General features: G+C 38.2%; 1 long non-coding RNA gene across 16 annotated transcripts in view; it reads right to left on the reverse strand.

Moving 5' to 3' along the window:
- Positions 1-2,006: 2,006 nt before the first annotated feature.
- LOC105467348 (uncharacterized) overlaps positions 2,007-21,478 on the reverse strand; it is a 59,204-nt gene continuing 39,732 nt past the window's right edge. For 11 of the 16 annotated variants that reach the window (XR_011607655.1, XR_011607652.1, XR_011607656.1 and 8 more), the window contains 5 exons: positions 18,221-18,377; positions 6,919-6,960; positions 6,463-6,552; positions 2,767-2,914; positions 2,007-2,249 (listed from right to left, as the gene is read on the reverse strand). This is a non-coding gene — a long non-coding RNA (uncharacterized lncRNA). Of the gene's footprint in view, positions 2,250-2,519; positions 2,658-2,766; positions 2,915-6,462; positions 6,553-6,918; positions 6,961-8,270; positions 8,330-18,220; positions 18,378-20,394; positions 20,513-21,478 lie in introns of all 16 variants that reach the window. The other 5 variants (XR_011607664.1, XR_011607665.1, XR_011607654.1 and 2 more) reach the window with 5 other exon arrangements.

The raw sequence follows: 21,478 nt of genomic DNA on the forward strand, positions 1-21,478 counted from the left end.
CTAAGAGTGGTCTCCTTACTTAGATTTAAGTTTCTTGTGTGCAGAGGCAATTTAAAGGCACAGATCGAGTTTTCAAATATTTGTCTCATGGGACCTATGCCATATGTCAGCTTTCATCACCATCAAAGAAAAGCTGCCACTATGGAGAGTGTGTGTGTGTGCGCACGCGTGTGTGTGTGTGTGCGCGTGTGTGTGTGTGTGTGTTTTCTACACAGCTTCAAGCTGGGTTGCCTAGTATAAGGAGATTTAGAGTTGTTTCTCTGAGATTTAGACTAACTAGCAGTGATCATCAAAGCCTAGGTTTTATTCTGGAGCAATTATCACTGTTACAAGCAGGAAATGTGATTATATGGCTTATTGTTTTCTTCTGATGATTAATTTATTTGGGACATTTGATGCTGCTGCTGATGATGATAATGATAATTTGGCATTATCAATAATAATAATAGTAATTATTATTTGGCCCTGCCAAAAATCTCTAAATTCCTGCTCCTTTTTAAATGGAACACTATGTAGTGAAAAACATGGCATCTGTCATTTTCACTGAAAAAAAATTAAATAAAATAAAAATCTGTCCTTTTAAGCCATCTCAATTGAAGGCAGAATTTAATAATATGCTTTTGCTGACTGCTGTGTAATTGAAAAAGAAATAAAAATAAAAAACTTTAAAAATTCTAACAAACAAGAAAGGCATATTTCTTTATCTCTACCCAGACCCCAACCTTCTCAATGAGATGATCTGAAAAGCACTCAGGCCACTATGCTCTAAGATAGCCAAGATGGATGAGAAAAAGAAACCAAGGATGACTCTGAGTCACATTCTAAAATCAAGATTATGATCTGCCTTTAGCACCCTGTTAGCTAATTTCTATGTCTAGGACGAGGCCATTAGAATTGCCTGTATTCCTCTCTCCCAGCACAAACACACAGGCACACATTGTTCCAGTTACCTATCACTGCTACTTGAAATTTTAGTAGTGTAAAATGACAACCACTTCATCAGAGTTCACACCTTTGTGGATCAAGAATTTAGGCAGCATTTGCTGAGAGATTCTTCTGTTCCATGTGGCATTGATAAAAGTTACTTCTGGTATACAGCTGGCAGACAGAGTAGTCTAGAGAGTCCATAATGGCTTCATTCATAGTCCTCACACCTTTCTGAGGATGGCTGGAAGGTTGGGTTCAGCTGCAGCTATGGTCAGGAGACCCTACATGTGACCTTTCCAGCATGGAAGCATCAGAGTAGACAGACTTTTTATGTCGTGGCTTATGGCCCTAAGGATGACTCTGTCAGTGAACAAGGAAGTCATTGTATGTTTTCTGTGGCCTACACGTGAAAGTTACATAATGCACCTCTGCCATACTCGATTGGTAAAAGCTAATAGAAATATACCCATAGTTCAGGGTATAGGTCTCACCTCTTAATGGAAGGAATATTGACGAATATGTGTCCATGTTTTGAAATTGCCACAATTAAGTACACACACTCTTTTTTATTTCAAATCCCAAGATCTGGGTATAAGCAGGAAAAATGTCCCAGCAGAAAGGAGTCAAAGTTCATATCTTTCTCTCTCTTGCCTTCATAATTGACTTCTTTCTATCTGTCTCAGTTTCCATAAAAAACGTACCACATAAAGAATATTTATAACTGAAGATCTAGTCTGGAACTGGCTCTGCTAATTTTGAATTGTATGACATTAGATGAAACATTTGCTGTTTTAGCCTTAATGTCCCCATCATGAGAATGGAGATGAAAATACTCATCCTCTCACATGGTTTTGTAAGAGCAAAACAGGATAACATATGTCAAAATGCACAACAGACATTAATGTGTTTATTGCTTTTATTCGGTAAAAAATTATATGTTGTATAAATAGTATTTATATAATACTAAATACTAACAATACATTTGAAGTAACTAAAATGTAGAGGAGAGGAGATTTCCCCTTAACCAACTGAGCGACGTCTTGGCTTTCTGGGAAATTAAAGAAGCAACAAACTTACCCTTCTCACATTTACATTTTATTTAGTGGAGGATTTTTTTCACTTTCCCTTTCTCCTTAATGTTTTGTCTTATTTCAAATTTGTCAGGTACTACATGATATCAGGAAATAGTCCTAAGAAGCAGTTTAGCTCTGTTGATGGTGAAGTGAGTTGTTTCTCTTCTCTCACTGTCCCTGTATCCTCTTAAACATTACAAGTTGAAATTTGAACACAGTCTTTTGTGGTAACTCAAAGGGATCTCAGACCTATAGAAAATATATAGGATAGATTGTCAGACCAGTGAAATTTTGATATTCTCCCAAATCTTACTAATAACTAGCTGTTGATTTATTTCTTTTCTGTCATAGAATAGGATACTCCTTTAGCAAAGAAATGAGTTTATGTGGCTCAGGTTCAAGTATACCTCATTATTGTGGGATGGTAGATGAAGGAATTAGCAGGCTTTTGTGTAATGTTAAGATCATGAGTTTTGGCAGAAAACAAACCCAGTCTTAAATTCTGGCTCCACCAATTACTAGTCATACTGCCTTGCACAGTTACTAATTTCCTAAGCTTCAATTTTCTCATCCAAACAAATGATGATGTTAATAGCATCTTTCTCATGAGGTTGTTGCAGGATAAATGAAATATGTCACTGTGGACTGTATCTGGCACTCAGGGAATATGCATTAAATCATGGTTAATACAATGAAATCGCTGAAATCACTGTTATTAATAGTTGTAATTGGTAATAATAACATTCATATGTAATAGTTAAAAAACCTTATCTATCCAGGACTCGTAGGTTACTCTGCTATTTCACTTAGCTCCACATATGCCTTGTCCTCTTTCATTCCATTTTCACCAGGGGCTTCCTGCAGGTCACCTGAAGGCCTTCTTTGAAGACAGCTGTCCTCCTCAGTGAGTCAGGCTGAGCACAAAAGATTGTAATTTCATTAGATTGCTGCCTGGAACAGCGAAGCCAAATCTGATCATCAGATTACTCAGAAAATCTGTCCCTACAGAGATATAGCCTGAATTCTGCCAAGAGAGGACCCATATTGTTTTCTTTAAACAACAGCTTATTCATTATTGATAAGATTCAAGGACATCTCCATCATCCACTACCCTAATTTACTAAAATATCTTGTTCAGTAAAATGGTGATGCACAGAATGGCTATTGATTCCAACTTTCACCTGGGGACAAACTGATTTCCTCTGAATAGGAATTTTACTATGATAAAATGAGATGAATGCTTAAGTATTTCTGTTCCTGGTCCATGGAGTCACAATTGCTTAAAGTAATCAGACATAGAAAATTTAGACACCACTAAACAAAGAAAATATTCTTTATGAAATTTCTGCAAAGGGGAAAATGAGCAAATACCAAGGCCTGTGCCTCCAAATTAGAACCCACATCTTCCTACCATTGCTACCTTTAGTGTATTGCTAAGCAAGAAAAGACAGGGGCACACTGGATCTAACTCTCGCTCAACTCTTGTTAGAAAGACCACTTGGTGGACCTGGGGAGAAGCCAAATGTTTTACCCTAAGTGGACACTTAGCCAAGAAAACCAGTGTAATAGTCTATCCTCAATTCATTCAGAATCCAGTAGGACAGCAGGCCGTTGTTTGTTGGGTATCTCAAAATCTCTAAAACATTGTATCTGCTCTTCCTCTATTCTCCTCCAAATTCACTCATTATGGAAAAGTACTCCCACCCCCTACACACCCAAAAATGTCATGTTTCCTTTAATGTACCTAATTCCCCCCATTCACTCTGGTTAAAGAAGTAGCTACTCTATTTGATACCGATACTGATTTTTCCCCTAGCAGGAGAATGTAAACTGGCATCTTTGTCTATAAATCATAACCTCTTTTTCCTCTGCCAACTCTCCCTCCCTGGGCCTGCTGTCCTTGTAATTCCTTTTTCTTTTTTCTGTATCCTAGCATAGATAAGTACATTTGTTCTCCAAAAAGGAAGATGATATTTCACTTCATCAAACCTTACTTGGACCAGAACTTCCTTCATTTGTTATATCAAGGTTGGAGACTCTCAAGAGTTCCCCAGCTGACCCTACCCCAGGACATTGTAAGCAGGAGAATCTCTTTCTTTAAGGCCCAGACAAATATATGTCCCTCCATGGAGCATCTGCTTTTCCCTTGAACAATCAGCTCCTTACACTTGTCTGTCAAATCATGCTACTTGCAACTTTTTTGAAAATTTGTAGTGTTCTACTTTTTTTTTTTTTTTTTTGAGACAGAGTCTCCCTCTGTTGCTCAGGCTGAAGTGCAGTGGTGTGATCTCAGCTCACTGCAACCTGCGCCTCCTGGGTTCAAGTGATTCTCCTGCCTCAGCCTCCCAAGTAGCTGGGACTACGGGCACCCGCCACCACTCCTAGCTAATTTTTTGTATTTTTAGTAGAGACAAGTTTTCACCATGTCAGCCGGAATATTCTCGATCTCCTGACCTCATGATCCACCAGCTTTGGTCTCCCAAAGTGGTGGGATTACAGGCGTGAGCCGCTCATTCTACTCTTAGTAGTGGTTTATGTTTCTGTTTTTAATTACTAAATTGTGAATTCCTTAACCTCAAGTTATATGTCATGTTTTCCCTTTAATCCCTTGAAAATCTGGTACAATGCCAAGTAGTGTGTGATAAATGTGTCTTTAAAGTGAAATTCTTTGGAATCTCTTGTTATTATTTTTAATCATGCAACTAATATATACCACTGTAGAAAATTAAGAAAATATAAGAATGTAAGAAGAAAAAAGTAAAATACCATATTTGTTGTATGTTAACATATTTAAAAATAAGTTGGAAAAACAGAATTTTATACATAAATAACACTTATAACATGAACATTTCCAAATGTTATTTAGACAAGTAAAATACAATAAAGATACTCCAATGGACTTACAAATACTTTAGCACTTTCAGTTTTACTACAGACTACACTGAACGTCTTTATGTACAAAGGCTTTCTGAAGTTCACAATCATTTCCTTAGTATTTATTCCCATGCTAGAATTACTGGATTAAAATTACTAGTAATTGTATAATTATTTTTTACAAACATTTTATACAATGTTTACGTCAACTTCCTTTAATTGCTCTTTGACAATGGTTTTTATCAAATTTCAATATGTTTATCTGTAAAGAATCTTTGTAATGATATAAAATTATACCAATATTTTCAAATTTCAAGGATGCTTGCATAATGAACAGTTTTGGAAGACAGAAATAGCAAACAGCAGCTTGCCTACACCCTTGGACTATGAGAATACTATTTCTCTCTGACACAAAAGGGCCAATTTTCCTACAACACTCTGTTTAAAAATTGCATTATCTAACCTCAGGGATCTTCTGCTGTAGTATACCCCTAAGAATGTCAAGGATTGAGGAACCAGTGTAAATGCTAGTATTCTGGCATCTGCAATTGCTACGAGAAGTAAACTGTCCATCGTCTTTGACCCAGACGTTTCCTGTCTTCTACTAGTATCCTAAGTTAAACTCTGGCTGGTTACTTGATAGCTTGCAAGTAGGGTAAAACTTCAGACTCTTTATAGTTCTTGACATTTTTGTGATTTGTGATCACATTTTGTAATCTGGTCACCACAATTATTAATTATCAATGACGTCTTCCTCCTTTGAACATATAATATTTATGGTTTTGACAATTATATTATGTAGCAGTTGGTGCATGGGTTATGAAACCAGATTGTCTTTGTTAAAAAGTGGGCTCCATCTCTTTTTTTTTTTTTTTTTTTTTTGAGACGGAGTCTCTCTCTGTCGCCCAGGCTGGAGTGCAGTGGTCGGATCTCGGCTCACTGCAAGCTCCGCCTCCCGGGTTAAGGCCATTCTCCTGCCTCAGCCTCCCGTGTAGCTGGGACTACAGGCGCCCTCTACCTCGCCCGGCTAGTTTTTTGTATTTTTTAGTAGAGACGGGGTTTCACTGTGTTAGCCAGGATGGTCTCTATCTCCTGACCTCGTGATCCCCCCGTCTCGGCCTCCCAAAGTGCTGGGATTACAGGCTTGAGCCACCGCGCCCGGCCCGGCTCCATCTCTTATATTGTGAGAGGCCTTAAAGAAGTTTATTAAGCTCTTTTTACCTGTTTCATTATCTCTAAAACTGTAATGACAACAGCATCTATTGCGTAGTCTTACAGCGAGAAAAACAATTAATATGATTACCACTGCAGTGCCTGACAAGTAATTTTGTTATTGTGCTGTTCTGTTGTTGTTGTCTTTGTCTGTTCATTTGCTTGTTTTGTGTGTATAAATTATATTAAATGAACTCTACATTTTATGAGGACAGAAAATTGTTTTAATCTCATCTGTCTCCCTGCTCCTTCCTACTATTATTGTGTGTATGTTTCTTTCTCTTTTTTAATTCTTATAGATATCCACTCAAGGCAAATGCTAAGAATTTTTTCAATGAATAACAATACAAATAGATAAGTAGTGATTTTACTCAACTGCACATTAAGTCTCATTTCATCTTTCCTTCCTTCCTTCTTTTCTTCCTTCTTCCCTTCCTTCAATGGATTAATATTTATTGAGCATCATCTGGGGATACAAGATTAATATGATCTGGATCAGCAGTGGAATCATGTGTAGGTGACTGGAATGTGGTAAGAACAGTGCTACACAGATGAAATAACAACTGTTCCCTTGATCTAGCTATGATCTAGCTCATAGCCTCCTGTGAGTACACAGAAGTAAGGCAACTGACCTGGATAAAACCAAGAGAGGCTTATACATATCTAGATAAGGGGACAGTTGTTATTTCATTTCTGACCAGAGCTGCCCTAATTTAGTACTGAGGAATAGATGGCAGGTGAAATTGAATGATTTCGAAACAATTCTCCTCTTGGCAAGAGAACGAAGTCAGCAATGACAGTGTTTCTTGAATGCAAGAGGGCCCAGGCTTACCCAGCTAATTATAGTGATGGTTTTCCTATGCAGATGCATATCCTAAAAGGGAAAAACAAAAAGAACAAAGTAATCATTTTATATTATTAATATTCCTATCAATGTCCACTTACTGAAAATAAAAACTTTGAAAATATATTCACAAATATTTTAGCTGAGTCAAATACTTTTATTTGGTGCCTGTTCAGGCAAAAACCAGGCAGCAAGCCACTTGTGGCTTAATTACTGAATCATATTAAAACAAGGCAATTTAATTGTGATTAGTGTTACAATAATTTATTCATAAAATTCTAGTATATGTATTTATTTCCTAAAATTCATTACTTCCAGCCCAGAACTATATGTGCTCCATTAGATTAAAAAGTACAAGGTCATTAACCCACAATTCTGCTTACAATCCTGTTTTTAGATTGCATTCTCTTTGCTCTTTAGTTAAGATTAAATTGTTAAGTCCTCTTAGGTCATTTATCCTTAACTGTTTAATTTCTGTGTGATCACCTAAAGGCTCGTATTATTGCTAATAAAACAGGTGTGACCTGCCCAGAAAACAGTTGTCTTTCCCTGAACATCTGGTGGAGATCCAAACTCTGGTCAATCCTCTTTAGCATGCATTTGTCCCCTATGCTTAACTCCAGTCATCAGTGGTTCTGAAATTGTAATACATACCTGCATTTTCACGATTATTAAAGTTGTAGGGACTTTTACCAAGAGCATTTAACACATGAAAAAGTGCACACATATCAGTACTATTTTTTTTTCTGAGTCCAGACTATCTCCTACTTTTGGGTGGGCACAGATGATTAACTGAACATAGAGGTAATGAATCTAAAATTGTGGAGTAAGGCTTCCAGGCAAGTGGCTTCATATAGACAAAAACCTATGTTTTACTATCAGAAAATGCATGTACCACACAGTCAAGGCCAGCCATCTATATATCTCTCTGAGTATTTGTTTAGAGGGAGTAGATGGCTCAGTCCAAACCCATCCCCACTGCTGACAGAGTAGCTGCATGATGGTAGAAGCAGGAAAGAAATCCAACCTATTAAGTTTCTCCTACCAGTATAGCAGGAAACTTTGAGACAGAGGTTTTAAGATCTTTGGACCCAGGCAGATTTCCCAATTCTTCAAGAGAGGTATCAGTACAATTATATACAGAGGAAGAAAGTGAGACATAGATATAAAGTTACTTGCCCAAAGTAGCTAGCATGGAATTAAAACTAGCTTTCTAGAATTCAAAACCTCAGTGCACTCTAGCAAATTCTATCTTTCCCTTTATCATTAAGATATGCAGAACAAGCAATCACTATTCTTGAAACTATTCTGGAAAATAGTTAAGCTATTTTAATACTAACCACATTTTGCCTCTTCTTCTCTATTATACCTTCTTGCTATTCTCTAAACATGAAATTTCCTGAGAAGCAGGGAGAGAAAGTGTTAGGTAATCAGTACTATATATTGGTGGTGTATCCCTGAGATGGCCCTTTAGGACTAAGGTATCCACTAATCCAACTGCAGGGAATATTGCTGCTGGTATATCTCAGCTGAATTTCTCCCAGTAAACTATCCTTGCCCAGAGAGCTGCTATACCCATCTTCTCTTCATGGCACCTCCCTCCCACATCTAAGGACAAGTCAATGTAGGGATACAAACGTCTGGCTCTTGCCTTAATTAGGGATATCTCTGAAGGGACATCTCAAATTTATAGCACTCCATTTGATTAGCTGAGGCCTCTATTATGAGTGAATTACAGTTCAGCTTTCACCCTTGTCGTTTCCTGCATCCCTTGCTCCCAAATAAAACAACAGCATGCCCATCTGTATCTCAGAGTCTGTTTTCCAGGAAACCTGACTTTGACACTTGGAGATATAAGTGGTCAAAGTGAACATTCTAAAACGGTATTTTGGAGCATGATCACCCACTAGCTGGCAGTAAAAATGCTATCATTGATGAAAGATGGAGCCCCTTCACAGACAGCCCCTTTGCAGTATATGTATTTAATTTTGACCAGTAGTGAAATGGGATGGGATAATTGTGAAAGGAAGTGCACCAACAGGTTCCATATCTCTGGTATTTGAGAGGTACAAGAAAGTAGTCATTATAGGACAATAGAAATACGATGGCTATGTGCAGAGTTGATCAATGTATTGAAGAAAGACAGTGAAATGCTAAGGGCTATTAATCACCAGTTTAAAGATAAGGGTGATTTGTTTTGCAATCAGAGGACAGAAAACTATCTGAGGATCAAGTGCCATGCACAGTTATATGGGAAACAGAAGTCCAGAGAAGGTTCTCAAAAATATTAAGTCTGCTCTGTCAGGCAGAGCTCTGACTACAAAGGGGTAGCAAGACCCTAAGAACAAAGATCAGATTATTTGGGTAGAAAAACTCATAAATTGAGGAGTGGTGAGACCCTAAGAATTGGGGTAGGATTTTCTGGGTAGATAAATTATTAAATTTTGAATCCCTACAAATCCCTAAATTGGGCCTGAAGAAGTGGAATATGTCAATAACTAGTGTCCCCATTGTTTGAAGAAAAAGAAGAGTCCTCCAACTTGCAAGACAATGCAAATCTCCTTTAAGCATGTACCCTCACCATCCCTCCTGGCCACAAGACCAATACGTAGGATTAAGTCGCAACATAAACTAGTCAGGGAAGCCTTAGCCTATTAAACTAAGCTCTGTCCCACAAAGCTGCAGGAGCTGCTAAACCAAGCCAGATCATACTGGCGGTAGCCAGAAGAGTATGTGAGGCTGGATCCTAAAGATTCTTCACCTAGGGAGAAGAACACACAGGTAGACAAGAATAGGTTACTGACCTATAAGCATTATCCCAAGATATAGGATTTAACAACCAGCAAGGACTCTGGGTGCTAATTTGCCGGTAGAATAGTTCTTGAAAATTTTGATGGGGAGATGACTCATAATAATTGAGGTACAAATGCCAGAGCTATTGAAGTAGGTGTTGGAAGAAAGGATTAAAGGGCTCAGAGAAGTGGAAATATGAGAGTGTATATACTATGAAAGGCCAGTTGGATTTGTTCTGTGAAATGGCCAGAAGACTCTGTTCCAAAGAAATAAGGAATGTGCTAGAGAGACAAGCCCAGAATCTTGAGAAACTCATACTGACTGTCGTCTTTAGGTCGCGGCTAATGAAAGGAGGTGCTGTTACAGAACCGGGCTGCCTAATAACAATGCAATGATAGGATACCAAAATTATAGGAGCCAGGTTGCAGTGCTCAAACATCAGTCAGGTAGACACAAAGATCATGATGAATGTCAGAATGACAGCCAGGGCCGGCTCACTCATAGAGAACTGTGCAGAGTTAATAGAACAAAGTATTTGCCGGGAGCAAGAGGATGGGCAGGAATAAGAGTATTGTTCAACCTATACAATCAAAAGAAATGAAAAATAAACAAGAGACTAAGGAACATCACCTTAGTAACAAAATCACAGTCCTTTGCTCAATTTAGGGAATGGAGCAAATTTTCAGATACATTATACATTGATTGGTGAAGAGATTGTATCCTCAGGTGAAAGACCACGTAATATTACAAAAAGGAAATAAAGTAATGTTGTCACTTGGTTCTGAAGAGACCTAAGATCACAAACACTGACTATTTTTCGCTAGGGAAAGGGGGATATAAAGAAATTTTGGGAAGTGTTAAACAGAGAACACAATTTGACATTAAAATCTGGACTTCAGAAACATCATATGGCCCTTGTATTAGAGTATAGTTTGTGGGCTGGGTCAAAAGTAAAGTTCTGGATCAGGTCCAGCTTACGTTGGGTCCATAGACACACCCAGTGATCTTTCCCTTGGTCCTCAAACTTATAGTTGGCAGGTACACATGTGGTTGTTGGCAGGATGTTCCACTGATTCACTGGCATATGTGGCAGGGACTGTCATAGTAGGGGAAGCCAAGTACACCAAAATTTTAAATTAAAAACAATATTGCATCCTAAGTAAAACCAGCACTATGATGAAGCCAGCGAAGTACCTAGGGCACAACATTTAAGAAAGCATTCACTTTCAAGCTCGTGCATCCTAGTCCTGGCCCTGAATCTGAGGCAAGGAACAGAAATTAGTGGCATATTTAAAATCCTAAAGGATGAAGGGGAGATGATCCCAGTTGTATTTATATTTAATAACCCTACTCCAAAGTCAGATGGACATAGGAAGATGCCAATAAATTATTGCAGACTCCAACATGTAACAGATCCAATTGCTGATACTGTGCAGATGAGGTTTCTTTCCTAAAAGAGATTGAAAAAAGCCTCAGATACATAGTATGAGGTTATTGATCTGGAAAATGTACTCTTTTCCATCCCCACCAAGGATGAGTACCAGAAATATATTGCATCTATGCAGGATAAATAACAGTATACATTTATATTTATCCTCCAGGGCTATGTTTATTCTCTTGTCAACCGGTACAATAAAGTCTCACATGATCCCTACATCATGTTGTTCCACTATATTAATAACATGATGTTAATCACACCAGATAATCAATAAGTAGAAACGAGATTGGAAGCCTTGGTTAGACACATGCCCGCCAGGTTGGGAGGGAAACCCTACAAGAGTTTAGGAACCACACACAAAATTGGAAATTTTAGGAGTCCAGTGTTCTGAGTATGACAGAATATCAGCTCCAAAATAAAGTATAAATTATTGCTTCTTGCATCTCATACCACTAAGAAAGAAGCACAACCTGATAGCCCTCTTTGGGTTCTAGAGGCAGTATATTTCACACAGAATACAATCACTTCAGCTTATTTACCAAGTGACACAAAAGGCCACCTATTTTGAGTGGATCCTAGAGCATACAAAGGATGTGGTACAGGCTCTGTCACATTGCCCTGGATATTCTTTGCTACTACATTTATCTGTGATAGGAAAAAATGTCATGTGGATTTTATGTTCAACCTCAGTAAAATAACTAGAATGTATTTTAGATTCCCTGTATTTCTTGAGCTAAGCCATGACATTGTGTGGCTACATGACCTTAATGACTCAGCATGAGCTGACTTCTCTTTGACACAGCAATTCATGAGCCTAGACATTATTAGGTAAAAACAGTGACTCCCAGATCAGGCAGGAGTAGGGCCCAAGTTAGCTGATCAATTGGGCTGCCCAGAAACCCATATCATCTATCAGTTTTACTATAGTGGCTTACTCTCTGCTAATATCTATGGTAACCAGCCAACAAATACAATGAAATGTTGGACTTGATTCATGGGTGAATTAGCTCAATATGTTCATGCATGCTGAAAATAGATGACAAATGTACTATAGACTTGCAATAGTGGCCCTGAAAGATGGCAGTGAGGGAAAAATTATTCTAACTGGCAGGCCCTCAAGAGCAATGCCTCACAATCTGCTTTTGATGGGAAAATGTGTCCCTAAATATGGATGTATAAACTCTCGAACCAAAGGACTTGACTAGTTAGTCAAGGACCTAGAAAGAGATAAAGTGGAGGATCAGAGGAAATATAGGAAATAATATAGGAAAGAGGTCTATATTAGACATCATGGGATGGGCAAGAAATGTGAAGATCATTGGTGTCACATGCTAATATCAACTGGAATGCATTCACCATAGAAAAATTACTAAACAATCAAGTAAACAAAACAACTCAGCTGGTTGACCACACTAATGCAGGCATGAAGTCTACAAGGATTGCACAGCTACAATAGCAGGAATGGAGGCTACACACAGGCCCAATAACATGGTCTAGCATTCACAAAAGCTTGTCTAGCTCTTGCCGCTGCCAAATATCCACCTCCAACAAAAACAAATGGTGAATTACAATGTGACACCATCTCTCAAAGAGATAAGCTATTCACCTGGTGGCAAATTGATTATATTGGATTCCTTCCATCCTGGAAATTGCATAATTCATCTTGACTGGATTTGATACATATTCTGGGTATGGTTTGTTATTCCCTGCCCACAGAGCATTAGCCAGCAAAATTATCCAAAAGTCTTACAGAAAAGTAACCATTCTATGAAGCTATGGCCCCTAAAGGCTGAACATAATCTAGGAATCAAGGCATGGACATAGAAGTGACTCTGCTTACCGGTAGTCTCAGTGATCCACTTGAGGAATTATTGCTCCCCATTGCCATAACTCTATTTTTACAGATTTAGGGGTCCTCAATAATCTCACTTAATTTCCACTGCTGCAGTAAGCACATGATTAAATGAGGTGATTTCTGAAGAGGATTTTTTTTTTACAGTGGTCAACATATAGTGAACACTTAATATCATTTATCATTTAGGTATTCTATTAAGCAAGGATAAAATCTCTTTTCACAATTTCAGGTTTATTTTGACATGAAAATTATCTTTTAAAGCTAAAATAGCTCATTTGCTTACATTTGTATTTAAGTGCTTAAATTTAGTGGACTAAAATACACACTAAGATGAAAATGAGTAACAGCTGCATTTGTTGGCATCCTTATACTTTGTAAAAAGGAGAAAGCTATTGTGTGGGCTAAATTGTGCCCCCAAAAAAGTTCATGTTGAAATCCTAACCCCAAATACCTCAGAATTTTACTGAATCTGGAAAGAAGGTATTGATTTATAGAGGCAATTAAATTAAAATAACGTAATTAGGGTGAGCACTAGTCCAGTATGACTGGTGTCCTCATAAGAAGAGAACATTTGGACAGAATACATTCAGAAGGAAGACAATGTGAAGACACAAGAAAGAAACAGCTGTCTACAAACCAGGGAGAAAGGACTGAAATAAATCCTTCCCTCATAGCCCTCAGAAGGATTCAACCCTGCTGACACCTTGTTCTTGGACTTCCAGCCTCCAGAACTATGAAAACATAAATTTTTGTTTTTTTAAGCCACTCCAACCATGGTACTTTGTTATGGTGTCCTTAGCAAATTTATACAATTAGCAAGGCATTTTGTCTCTTGTGTTTGCTCTTTTCTGTTTTTTCTTTCTTTCTTTCTTTCGTTTTCTTTCTTTCTTTCTTTCTTTCTTTCTTTCTTTCTTTCTTTCTTTCTTTCTTTCTTTCTTTCTTTCTTTCTTTCTTTCTTTTTGTGATAAACATAGCTTTATTTTCCTTTTTGCCTTCAAAGCAGGGACTCCTACAGCTTATACCTCTTCAGGTACCACAAAGATTTCTCTTGGATGATCAGAGTTAAATATTGAACCAACCAAGAGAAAAAGGAGGAAAAAACTGTTTTCTCAGCAGAGAAAGACACTATCTTCAATCAAATGATCGATCCATGGATCTTGTTGATGTATTTATGCTCATGTTTATATTTATACAACACTAAATTGATCTTTTTAGTGTAAAATTCTCGCTTTAAAAATGTTTTCATTTGGTATTCACTTGCTATTATTTATTTAAGTATAATCTTAGTTACTTCCATGGAATTTCAATTAAGCAATATAATCACTGGACATTAAAAAATCAAAATAATCTATTCCTTTCATTTTTATTTTCTTACAGATTGGCTTTGCTCACTTCTGACTTAGGGGAAGAGCAGGGAAAATGGAAGATTTATATGTCACATATGTTGAACTAAGTTGGTCAATTAATTTACAATTTAGACAAATGAAGGCATGTGTTGTTATAACCAGTTCAAAGATTATAAAATAGGAGTTCAGTGGCATGTTTAATTTTCCAGTGGCCAGGAGCTAGTAGATGATACAGACCACTGAATTTCAAGCCATGCTCTTCTTCCTGTCTTCTCTCAGTGACAATTAAATGCTACTGCTTCTATTGTAACAGCAAAACTTTAAGCTCCTCCACCAACCAAACTTATTTTCCCTTCTTTATTCAGGCAGACCAGCAAATAAACTGCTTTTTGCCTAGTAAAGAAGCCATTTGCTGAAATTTTTGCTTTCTTCCCAAGCAAAGGAAACAAAGTCATTTCTAACAAAATAATAGCATCCACATTTTCAATTTCTGGGTAGAAACTTTTCCTTTGCTTCATCACTAGGCAAACATGTTTTCCTCATAGATACCAGTGATCTAATTTTGTGGTTGCCTTTATCAGTAACATTGCAAAATCAATATTTATTCCTTCTTTCACTTATTCATCCCTTTGGAGAACTTGGTATAGGCCTGCTGTCTGTTTGTTTTTCAAGATATAGAGGAGCATTAAACCTGTCTTTGTCCTTGAAGTTTCACATTCCATGAAAAAACAGAGAAACCAAAAATTGCAATATGAGGAGACACTTTAAAATCGATGCCTCTGTCTGCTGCATTCAAGCATGATGAGGGCACAGTAAAAGGGACTCATTGGCAGAAGTGAGAAGAAACATGGGACAGCAATTCTAAACAGCTGGGGTATATATGGGATAGATTCCAGGGGATACAACTGGAGGGAAGAGTAGGGATCACATCATGAAAGCTGAACATCAAAGGTATGGACATTTACCAGTAATCAGTGGGAAATCTTGGAAGGACTTTAACCTTTGTTGCTTGTTTTGAAGTCTCATAATTAGCAGTCAAATAAAATAACAACTTTAGACACTGCCCTGTTTTGACGTCTAAAGGAAAGTCATACTCCTACAATGGGGCGGGGCAAAGAATGATTTACTAGAGATATAGGAGTTTGATGATCATGTTTTCAGAGCAATTTTGCATTTATGTCTTACCACAGGCCAGAATTATTTATTTGTTTTTCTTTTCCAGAGTTTCGCTCTATCCCTCAGGCTGGAGTGCAGTAGCGCAATCTCAGCTCACTGCAACCTCTACCTCTTGAGTTTAAGCAATTCTCATGCCTCAGCCTCACTAGTAGCTGAGACTACAGGCGCCCACCACCATGCCCAGCTACATTTTGTATTTTTAGTAGAGACAGGGCTTTGCCATGTTGGCCAGGCTGGTCGCAAACCCCTGACCTCAGGTGATCCGCCCACCGCAGGCTCCCAAAGTGCTGGGATTACAGGCGTGAGCCACCATGCCTGGACTCAGAATATTTTAAATTGAAATGATGGGAAGAAATCTAGGACAATGTACTACTCTTTAGTGCTTTTCAGAGGTAGTGAATTGGAGTACTGTGTCCTTGTCATTCTGTCCAGCAGGTTGTGTCCTATTCAATTTGAATCTGCATCCATCTAGCTTTAAAGTCTGAGTGCTTAATAATCCTGCAGTTCTGACACGGTTTTTGATACTGTGTGATTTTGTAGGGTTCTTCCTTCCTGGCCTCTATACTCACAGAGTATATGTTTTCATCACCACCATTTTGAAAAATGAAGTCCCTCGGGCTTGTCTGTAATACTAGCTAGACTTCAGAATCACCTGGTAATGGTTAAAAGCCCTGGTGTCCAAGCCAGACACATGGCCAATTAAACAGAATATTTGGAGATGGGACCAAGACATCATTAACTTTGATTATTTTTAATTTCCCAGGTAATCATTATGAGCAGTTAAAACTGAGGACAACTGCTGTGTGATCATCAGCCATGAATCATTTATTTTGTTTTAAATTCATACACTGTGTGTTCACTGTGTACCTGCTAGGCACCTGCTAGCAAAGTGTTACGCAATGAATGGAACAAAAGAAGAAATAATACAGAGTCTCTGTTCTATGGGAGATGACATTTTAGATTAAGGCCCAAGTCAAATTTTTTTGAAAAGGTTAAAGAAAAATCAAAAGATCATAGTAATAAGTTGCCACATATATGCCCCCAGGAAATATACTTTATGGAAAGACTGATCATATATTTAGATTTGCCCAGTGACAGGCATGGCTTATGCCTGTTCCTTACTCTCAAGTTTTCTAGTTTGGATGATAAATTATATGCACACTTTAAATATTAAATAATAAAGCAATGGGAAATCATAGCATGGGCCATAGATAAAGCAGGCATTAATGGGAAGTTGTGGAGGAATTGGATACGAGAGAAACAGAAAGTGCTAGAAGGATATATGTGAGTAAGTGCTCAGCTGATAGTGCTCATGCCTGGTACAAAGGTAGTGAGCAAAAGTTCTGGCCAGCATGAAGGAGATCTAAAGAAATGAATCCACCATCAAATTAGAAGATTGAACACGTTAGAAGGCAAAAATATTTCTGACAGAGATGAGAGGTAAAGTTAATGTCAAATACTCATCATTTGAAGGGAGTTTTCCTTACAAGGAGAAAGTTAGCAATCAGCTTTGTCCATGTCTACTCTATTGGAACATGGAGTTTCCACAATTAACCTCTTCCTGTTCACTTTTGCTCAGTTCAGTTCAAACATCATTCTGCTGCCTCAACCTCTCAGCTTGGGTTCCTAATCTTCGATTTCCCTTCTCATCTCTTTTCCTGTCTCCCTTTTCAAGGCTATCTTCTATTCTTTCTAATAATATTAATTTAAATGGCATATTTTTAATGAGATAATCCCTAGTTCCCAAACCAGGTTACCCCTTGAGAGGCCAGCACTGAATAAGTCCTAGGGGTTGGCTTGGATCAGTGTCTATGCAATTTGGGATTTACATAGAGTGACTCTCCATTCTCATTTCCCCTCATGCTTTCCTAATGTGGTTTAAAGTTCTATAACCTTAATTTATGACTAAGTCTCCTTTTCTTTGTAGAGCTTAAGTTACTACTTTGAAAAAAGGCAAGCATTAGAATCACCTTTTATTTTCACAGCAATAAAAACTCATTTTGCACAAACGAAATTGCAGCTCTGGCTTCTGCTTTGATTTTCTTTCCTCTTCCTGCAATAACTATCTTGTGATGAGGCTGTCACTTTCCTCAGTGCCCACAGCCTACTCTGGATTCCTGCCTTGGTTCGCTCAGCATCGATTAGCCCACCAAGGCTTTTAAAGGATTTTTGTATAATAAGATTGTTGTCCCCAAAGTAAAGTGATTTATTGAGAGATTTGCAGGTCCATCACTGACAATGAAATGGCCACATTGGAAATACAGGGTTATCAAGAAGTACCTTGGAGAAAGTTGCTATTCAACAGGCTGAAGAATAGGTAGGTGAGAGAGTAAAATGTATCTACAGGTGACACTTTTTCAAGAGACAATACCTCTCCCTTACAGAGTCAAGACAATCATACGAAGTTAATTAATTCTACTTATAACTATTAAGTATCAATAATGTGCCCAGTCTGTGCTCAATCCTAAGCATACAACTAGACCTTTAGTCCCTGTTTTCTTAGACGTAATGGTCTTTCTGCCTCATATTCTGCACAGAAGCCTATACAGAGTTGTCCAATAAATCATGAAACTAAGGAAATTATTTTCTACTCTGCCACAACACATTTCTCCCCACTGGTCCCATGATGTGAGGCAGCTCAAAGATGCTGTATTCAAAGCACCAGATCTATATTATACTTACATATAGAATCCATTTCTCAGCATCTTCCTCAGCCCGTGAGCATGTGGAGCTGTGTGTTCAAGGACAATTTCCATGTTGACATGTTCAAAGAAGCTGAATAAAATCATCAACTTCAACCTGAAATTTCTTCTATGATATTTAAGGCAGCTTGAGAACTCTGTAACCAGGTGAAACAAAAAAATAGCTAATGTATCCCCTATCACAAAACCTCTTTCTCAAAAGAGAGTTGTTTCTGAGGTTGGCTAGTCAGCAGTCACTGGAAGATAATTTATCTGATTTCCTCTAAGCCAGTGAGTAAATCATTTGTCTTCAATATGTACATGTGGCCATGCTATATTTAGATGGCAGGGTCAGCTCAATCTTGAAACCTGTTTGGAATTATTTTCCCTTTCTCCTCCCTTGCTCCCTCCTTCCCTCCCTCTCAGCCATCCTCCTTTCTTTCTTTTCTTCCTTTCTCCCCTTCTTGCATGCCTTTCATCATCTCTCTGATTTCAGTTTTGTTTGTACTTTAAACCAAACCATTAGCTGAACAAATAATAGGTGAACTAGCAATTATTATGGGTTGCCAATACAGATTCACTAAAACACGAGGCATGAAATGCAAATAAAATATTAAGCAAAGCATGTGAAACTAATTGGTTTACTTCCTGGAAATTCTTCCCAACAGTTGACTGTCCTTGCATTTTGTTGACACAGAGCTGGGCTTAAAGGCCACTCTTGCATTCTAAGTAACAATTGCATCAATAGCAATTTATTTTCTGTTAACACCTATTAAGATGAACAGTATCACAAAGGTGGAGAGTGTGAAGTGCCCCACACAATCAGAAATTACAGAAATAATAAAGTGGTAAAGGCATAACCTGTTTATTCAACACATATTTATTGTGCCTCTGTATCTTGGGCAGTTGCCTAAGCTTGGGAGATAGATGTGAGACATCACTCCTGTCTCCTCAAGAAGCTCACAGGCTACATGGGAAGAGAAACATACAATTACAAAAGTGATATGAGAGGGAAAGAGGGGTGAGGACGGGGATGTAATCTCATCTAAGGAAATTGGAAAAGCTTTCTGGGAAGGAAAGACCTCAGAGCTCAGACCGGAAAGAAGAACGATGACAACCAAGAGGCAACAAAGGGGTGAAGAAGAGAAAGTGTCCTTTGCAGAGACAGAGGCAGAAGAGGTCACAGAGACAGAAGAGATCATGACACAGCAGGAAGCATTAAGTAGTTCAGCATGGCAGGAGCGCAGAGTTCAGGGAGCCGAATGGGAGAGATGTGGCGAGAGATCTGGCTAGAGATGTCAGCAGAGCCAGATGACACAGGCCACTAGAGGAAACTCAATGGGAGCTTACTAGTCACAGAACCACAACACCCTGGTCATAAATATTGATAGTCCCACGGATGGCATCATCAGCATTTATTATATCTAGCAGTGCCCATAGGGCACTTCCCTCAATTGATGGGAGTATGGCATTAGAGGTGAGGGTTGCAGAGGTTGATGATACAAGAGGTGCTTTTTACCCAAAACTATGGGGTTTCATGGCTGTAGAATCAAGAGATAAGCCAGAGAGTGGATCTGATGAGGGAATTATACAACATGGGGTGCTGGATGCAATTAACATTTTAGAGGACACTCCTGGACAATTTTTGACCCATGGGTTAGTGTCTGTGACTCACAATTAGGTCTTCTGCCTTAGAATGACCTGCTAAATGTCAAAAGTTGAAGAGTGAAGGAGACCCTTACACCCCTTAATATTACTTCGTCACATCCTAGAACAGATTTCCCAATATTGTTTCACTTGGACTCTACCCTTTCTATCCACCTTGACTTTCATTTGATTGGCACAGAAACTTACAGATATGTTATTTCCTTATTCTCTATATCCTTCTGTGGGTAAACACTATGTTCTTACACAGAAGAGACTGAGCGATACTTCCTTCCTAGAATGTTTCTACCCAGAATGGAAAACTAAATCAATAGCTCTAGTCTTTTCAGCCTGAAAAAGTACTAAATTATGAGCAGGGATACATCTAGCTTGAGTTTAAGGTCCATTCTACATGTATGCCTGACAAGTCATGGCTGGCAATGGGACAGTCCACCAATTACATATTTGTATATGGGCCCAAGTTACATCACAAGAGAGAACTCATATTTATGGAGAGGGAGTTGGACTTACAAATAAGTCTCATTCTCAGGGAAGAAGGTTAATTCTGAGGAGAGCATAGTTTTTTGCTAGGTAGTTTCCCCCAGTCCAGCCTTCATGGACTCATATCTGGGTCCTGAAGAGAGATGTGCTTTAAGCAAAAATAAAAAGATTTGCTTACATTAAATGGTTTGTAAAACATTGGAGAATAAAGTAAGATCCTACTTGACAATGAAGTGGCAAAATTAACACAAATACAATCCCTGCAGCCAGGACTCAACCTGCTTTAAGACCTCCAGGATTTCAGGGGCTCCAAGATTGCAGTAGATCACACGTTGGCAGCATAGCCTGACAGGACAAGCCACGCTGTCTGTGACATGAGTTGTAGGAAGAGATCATTAGAGGGTGTTGGAAGCTATGAGCCTAATATACAAAATTGTCCTTGGGGAGAGAGGGGTTTGCACTTAAGCAACTTCTTGGGCATCAGAAATTCAGGTGGAAGATCTGTTGTGGCGTATTTGTTAAAGGGCATGTGAGGCCCCTGACGGGGACTACACTGTATAAATGAATAAAACTTTGTTTATATCTTTGGGTGGAAACAAGAGGCAGAAAAAATCCTATTGGTTATTATACCTGTTATGTTATTCTTAACTCTATCCTGGTACAAACAAAAGAAACATAGTTTGTACGTATCAGAACTATTGAATCCTAAGAAAATCACTGAAATAAAAAAAAATGTGCAAGATTTCAAGACAGAATTTAGGTTAGAAATATGTTTCTGTTTCTCTATTTTTCGGGAAAAATAATCATGTTTCAGAAAGTCATGTACTTCTATGCCCCATATATAAACATTTATTCATAAAAACACAAAATATGAGTTAGATATGAAAAGTGCTCTCGGACAAGAGGGTATGATATTGGTTTGAGGAAATTAGCAGCACTCCAATAACCACTTAGGGAATGACCCTAATTTTTGAAAGAATCAAATATTCTCCCAAAATATCTAGTACCAAAAATAGGGTAAATTGTTTAATGAAAAGCATAAGTAAGATTAATGCCATACTCAAAATATGGGAAGACCAATGAATTATTGGTGATTAGGAAGTAATCAGGCTTC

The sequence above is a fragment of the Macaca nemestrina genome, chromosome 9 (genome assembly GCF_043159975.1).
Source record: "Macaca nemestrina isolate mMacNem1 chromosome 9, mMacNem.hap1, whole genome shotgun sequence".
Lineage (NCBI taxonomy): Eukaryota > Metazoa > Chordata > Mammalia > Primates > Cercopithecidae > Macaca > Macaca nemestrina.